Here is a 7140-nt window from a genome sequence, read left to right on the forward strand (position 1 = left end):
CTATACCATTGATCAAGTGACTTTTCCAAACTTCAAAAATGAATAACTCTATCATTTAAAATCCAAATGACATGAAATTTGTGACCATTTTGAAAGTCTTTGAGAGATCTACAGCTTTTATGAAGACACTTTTCTCATTTGAAGCTCAGATAAAAAGTTAAGCAAGGTGGAATGTTGAGACATATGGCTTGACACTTAGAAAAATTTTGATATGTCAAAATTTTCCAAACTTCCACCTCAAATTTCTCCAAGTTCCAAGCTCCAAATGAAAAAGTGTTGAACATGAAAGTTGTTCCTCTTGATCTCACCTTCCCAAAGGGCTCAAATTCATTAATTTTGGACAAGAAATGCATAGGCTGCGCATGGCATGAACATGGTGACATCACTTGGCAAAGATCAAACTTCAAATCCAAATGCACACTTGCCTTACATTCTAAGCTAAATTCAGACTACCTAACATTCATTTGTGGACTTATTGCAATGATTTTATGGGCATATGCGCGCCCATGCACCCATGCATCATCAATTACCAAATTTGGAAAGTGATTTCAAGTGTGCAAATACCAATGGTTTCAGCTATAAATAGAGCCTCATATGCTCAACAATGAACACACATTCGCGCCAGCTTTGATCCCCCATCTCTTACCCTCACTTTGCAAAGGATAAACCTGAGAAATTCATTTGAATTTGAGGTTGAATTTCCACTGTTTTGAAATTCAAATCTCCAGGAATCCACAACCTTTTAAGCATACAATCCTTCTTCTGCAAGCAAGTGGAGTGAGATCAAGCACAAGCAAGATCAAGATCAGTTGAATCCAGACCTCCATTGAAGGTATTTTCCAGAAATTTTGATCTCTTCGATTCTCTCAAATTTTTTTCTTGCTCAATTCTATTGATTCTTTGGTTGTCTAAAGTCCTACCAATGTAGGCAAGAAGATTGAGTTGCTTTGAGGCCAAATCGAAGCAACTCAGTTCATGTACCTCAAATTTCAACTCCATGTATCTCTCAATATACTTGGAGTTAGAGTGAATTGAGGCCAGATTCGAACTCAGTGCCATTTTTACTTTGAAATCATGTCCTTGTTTTTAATTTTGGTGATGGTTGATGGTGGACGAGTCCGGTGAGCTCCACTAGAGAAGAAGACCGGAGCTACAGCTCCGGCGATGTGTTGACATATCTCACAGCCATAGGATCCATCTCATTTGTTTTAATCATTATCGTCCCTTTTAAATACCAATGTTCTGGCACGTTGGCTCATGTCCATCGTGGATAGCGCGTTTCTGGCCACTTGATCTACCACCTCAATTAATGAGGGAGATCAAGTGGTCCACGTTTTTTCTGATATTTTCATTTTCATTTTAATTGCACCGTTTTCAATAATTCACATTAAATTCAATATTGATCCAAAGAATATGGGACTTTTGTAAGACCCAAATTTTGACCCCAAGATCCCTCATGCAATTTCATCATTAGAATTAACATTGGGATCATGCCTTGGCATCCTCCTTACCCCTCCTTCATTGGGTTTGTTTTTGGAGAGATCACCAAGCACTTTGTGATTATATCATACTTGTATTTTATCATTTCACTAACCAAAATACCAAAAATATGTCTTTGCATTTGTCTAACTCTTTTGTAGGAAGGGCATTATCTCATTTGATTCATCAAGTTCACATCTAGGGTTTGAGACCTTTATGAACAAAGAGCACAACCAAGAATTGATTCAAGAATGGTTATGGACATCATATATGATTCCCAATGATATCTACATATTATATTGATCAAGTTTTCTTCAAGAGTTTGAGGGTGATTTGCCTTGGAAACCCTAGTTTGACTGAGTATCTTGAGTAACTTCTCCAACAAGCTATCTCACCAATTGATCCAATTTCTCAAGGGTAACTTCAAAATTCATCATCTTATGCATATATTATCTACCATGAGCTAAGAAAGTCAAGAGAATTGGAAGTTAGCAAGTTGGTTGATGGTGGTTGGCCAGATGGATTCATTTGATCAAAATTGGGTCTCCCTAGGCCCTATCTCCTGCAATTTTCACCATATGAAAATGGTTCCAAGAGAAAACGTACTCTAAATGACATTCCAAACAACTTTCGTGTTCAGACCTAGAGCTAGTTTTACATGAAAAAGTATTTTCTATGTTGAAACATTATAGGTCATTTTGTCTAAACCCTAATTTGAAAGTCAACTTCCCAAGGCCATAACTTGCTCAATTTTTATGAGATTAAATATTTCCAAGTTTCACAATCAAATTAATATGTCTAATTCAACTTTTATGTCTGTAGTGGGAGCTAATTCAACTTTTTTGAGCATGTGATATGAAGCTACATTATAGGTCACTTTTGACCTATACCATTGATCAAGTGACTTTTCCAAACTTCAAAATGCATAACTCTATCATTTAAAATCCAAATGACATGAAATTGGTGACCATTTTGAAAGACTTTGAGAGATCTACAACTTTTATGAAGACACTTTTCTCATTTGAAGCTCATATAAAAAGTTAAGCAAGGTGGAATATTGAGACATATGGCTTGACACTTAGAAAAATTTGATATGTCCAAATTTTCCAAACTTCCACCTCAAATTTCTCCAAGTTCCAAGCTCCAAATGAAAAAGTGTTGAACATGAAAGTTGTTCCTCTTGATCTCACCTTCCCAAAGGGCTCAAATTCATTAATTTTGGACAAGAAATGCATAGGCTGCGCATGGCATGAACATGGTGACATCACTTGGCAAAGATCAAACTTCAAATCCAAATACACACTTGCCTTGCAATCTAAGCTGAATTCAGACTACCTAACATTCATTTGTGGACTTATTGCAATGATTTTATGGGCCTATGCGCGCCCATGCACCCATGCATCATCAATTACCAAATTTGGAAAGTGATTTCAAGTGTGCAAATATCAATGGTTTCAGCTATAAATAGAGCCTCATATGCTCAACAATGAACACACATTCGCGCCAGCTTTGATCCCCCATCTCTAACCCTCACTTTGCAAAGGATAAACCTGAGAAATTCATTTGAATTTGAGGTTGAATTTCCACTGTTTTGAAATTCAAATCTCCAGGAATCCACAACCTTTTAAGCATACAATCCTTCTTCTGCAAGCAAGTGGAGTGAGATCAAGCACAAGCAAGATCAAGATCAGTTGAATCCAGACCTCCATTGAAGGTATTTTCCAGAAATTTTGATCTCTTCGATTCTCTCAAATTTTTTCTTGCTCAATTCTATTGATTCTTTGGTTGTCTAAAGTCCTACCAATGTAGGCAAGAAGATTGAGTTGCTTTCAGGCCAAATCGAAGCAACTCAGTTCATGTACCTCAAATTTCAACTCCATGTATCTCTCAATATACTTGGAGTTAGAGTGAATTGAGGCCAGATTCGAACTCAGTGCCATTTTTACTTTGAAATCATGTCCTTGTTTTTAATTTTGGTGATGGTTGATGGTGGACGAGTCCGGTGAGCTCCACTAGAGAAGAAGACCGGAGCTACAGCTCCGGCGATGTGTTGACATATCTCACAGCCATAGGATCCATCTCATTTGTTTTAATCATTATCGTCCCTTTTAAATACCAATGTTCTGGCACGTTGGCTCATGTCCATCGTGGATAGCGCGTTTCTGGCCACTTGATCTACCACCTCAATTAATGAGGGAGATCAAGTGGTCCACGTTTTTTCTGATATTTTAATTTTCATTTTAATTGCACCATTTTCAATAATTCATATTAAATTCAATATTGATCCAAAAAATATGGGACTTTTGTAAGACCCCAATTTTGACCCCAAGATCCCTCATGCAATTTCATCATAAGAATTAACATTGGGATCATGCCTTGGCATCCTCCTTACCCCTCCTTCATTGGGTTTGTTTTTGGAGAGATCACCAAGCACTTTGTGATTATATCATACTTGTATTTTATCATTTCACTAACCAAAATACCAAAATATGTCTTTGCATTTGTCTAACTCTTTTGTAGGAAGGGCATTATCTCATTTGATTCATCAAGTTCACATCTAGGGTTTGAGACCTTTATGAACAAAGAGCACAACCAAGAATTGATTCAAGAATGGTTATGGACATCATATATGATTCCCAATGATATCTACATATTATATTGATCAAGTTTTCTTCAAGAGTTTGAGGGTGATTTGCCTTGGAAACCCTAGTTTGACTGAGTATCTTGAGTAACTTCTCCAACAAGCTATCTCACCAATTGATCCAATTTCTCAAGGGTAACTTCAAATTCATCATCTTATGCATATATTATCTACCATGAGCTAAGAAAGTCAAGAGAATTGGAAGTTAGCAAGTTGGTTGATGGTGGTTGGCCAGATGGATTCATTTGATCAAAATTGGGTCTCCCTAGGCCCTATCTCCTGCAATTTTCACCATATGAAAATGGTTCCAAGAGAAAACATACTCTAAATGACATTCCAAACAACTTTCGTGTTGAGACCTAGAGCTAGTTTTACATGAAAAAGTATTTTCTATGTTGAAACATTATAGGTCATTTTGTCTAAACCCTAATTTGAAAGTCAACTTCCCAAGGCCATAACTTGCTCAATTTTTATGAGATTAAATATTTCCAAGTTTCACAATCAAATTAAATGTGTCTAATTCAACTTTTATGTCTGTAGTGGGAGCTAATTCAACTTTTTTGAGCATGTGATATGAAGCTACATTATAGGTCACTTTTGACCTATACCATTGATCAAGTGACTTTTCCAAACTTCAGAAATGCATAACTCTATCATTTAAAATCCAAATGACATGAAATTGGTGACCATTTTGAAAGACTTTGAGAGATCTACAACTTTTATGAAGACACTTTTCTCATTTGAAGCTCATATAAAAGTTAAGCAAGGTGGAATATTGAGACATATGGCTTGACACTTAGAAAAATTTGATATGTCAAAATTTTCCAAACTTCCACCTCAAATTTCTCCAAGTTCCAAGCTCCAAATGAAAAAGTGTTGAACATGAAAGTTGTTCCTCTTGATCTCACCTTCCCAAAGGGCTCAAATTCATTAATTTTGGACAAGAAATGCATAGGCTGCGCATGGCATGAACATGGTGACATCACTTGGCAAAGATCAAACTTCAAATCCAAATACACACTTGCCTTGCAATCTAAGCTGAATTCAGACTACCTAACATTCATTTGTGGACTTATTGCAATGATTTTATGGGCCTATGCGCGCCCATGCACCCATGCATCATCAATTACCAAATTTGGAAAGTGATTTCAAGTGTGCAAATATCAATGGTTTCAGCTATAAATAGAGCCTCATATGCTCAACAATGAACACACATTCGCGCCAGCTTTGATCCCCCATCTCTAACCCTCACTTTGCAAAGGATAAACCTGAGAAATTCATTTGAATTTGAGGTTGAATTTCCACTGTTTTGAAATTCAAATCTCCAGGAATCCACAACCTTTTAAGCATACAATCCTTCTTCTGCAAGCAAGTGGAGTGAGATCAAGCACAAGCAAGATCAAGATCAGTTGAATCCAGACCTCCATTGAAGGTATTTTCCAGAAATTTTAATCTCTTCGATTCTCTCAAATTTTTTTCTTGCTCAATTCTATTGATTCTTTGGTTGTCTAAAGTCCTACCAATGTAGGCAAGAAGATTGAGTTGCTTTGAGGCCAAATCGAAGCAACTCAGTTCATGTACCTCAAATTTCAACTCCATGTATCTCTCAATATACTTGGAGTTAGAGTGAATTGAGGCCAGATTCGAACTCAGTGCCATTTTTACTTTGAAATCATGTCCTTGTTTTTAATTTTGGTGATGGTTGATGGTGGACCAGTCCGGTGAGCTCCACTAGAGAAGAAGACCGGAGCTACAGCTCCGGCGATGTGTTGACATATCTCACAGCCATAGGATCCATCTCATTTGTTTTAATCATTATCGTCCCTTTTAAATACCAATGTTATGGCACGTTGACTCATGTCCATCGTGGATAGCGCGTTTCTGGCCACTTGATCTACCACCTCAATTAATGAGGGAGATCAAGTGGTCCACGTTTTTTCTGATATTTTAATTTTCATTTTAATTGCACCATTTTCAATAATTCATATTAAATTCAATATTGATCCAAAAAATATGGGACTTTTGTAAGACCCCAATTTTGACCCCAAGATCCCTCATGCAATTTCATCATAAGAATTAACATTGGGATCATGCCTTGGCATCCTCCTTACCCCTCCTTCATTGGGTTTGTTTTTGGAGAGATCACCAAGCACTTTGTGATTATATCATACTTGTATTTTATCATTTCACTAACCAAAATACCAAAAATATGTCTTTGCATTTGTCTAACTCTTTTGTAGGAAGGGCATTATCTCATTTGATTCATTAAGTTCACATCTAGGGTTTGAGACCTTTATGAACAAAGAGCACAACCAAGAATTGATTCAAGAATGGTTATGGACATCATATATGATTCCCAATGATATCTACATATTATATTGATCAAGTTTTCTTCAAGAGTTTGAGGGTGATTTGCCTTGGAAACCCTAGTTTGACTGAGTATCTTGAGTAACTTCTCCAACAAGCTATCTCACCAATTGATCCAATTTCTCAAGGGTAACTTCAAAATTCATCATCTTATGCATATATTATCTACCATGAGCTAAGAAAGTCAAGAGAATTGGAAGTTAGCAAGTTGGTTGATGGTGGTTGGCCAGATGGATTCATTTGATCAAAATTGGGTCTCCCTAGGCCCTATCTCCTGCAATTTTCACCATATGAAAATGGTTCCAAGAGAAAACATACTCTAAATGACATTCCAAACAACTTTCGTGTTGAGACCTAGAGCTAGTTTTACATGAAAAAGTATTTTCTATGTTGAAACATTATAGGTCATTTTGTCTAAACCCTAATTTGAAAGTCAACTTCCCAAGGCCATAACTTGCTCAATTTTTATGAGATTAAATATTTCCAAGTTTCACAATCAAATTAAATATGTCTAATTCAACTTTTATGTCTGTAGTGGGAGCTAATTCAACTTTTTTGAGCATGTGATATGAAGCTACATTATAGGTCACTTTTGACCTATACCATTGATCAAGTGACTTTTCCAAACTTCAGAAATGCATAACTCTATCATT

Source organism: Lathyrus oleraceus, chromosome 7 (assembly GCF_024323335.1).
Source record: "Lathyrus oleraceus cultivar Zhongwan6 chromosome 7, CAAS_Psat_ZW6_1.0, whole genome shotgun sequence".
Lineage (NCBI taxonomy): Eukaryota > Viridiplantae > Streptophyta > Magnoliopsida > Fabales > Fabaceae > Lathyrus > Lathyrus oleraceus.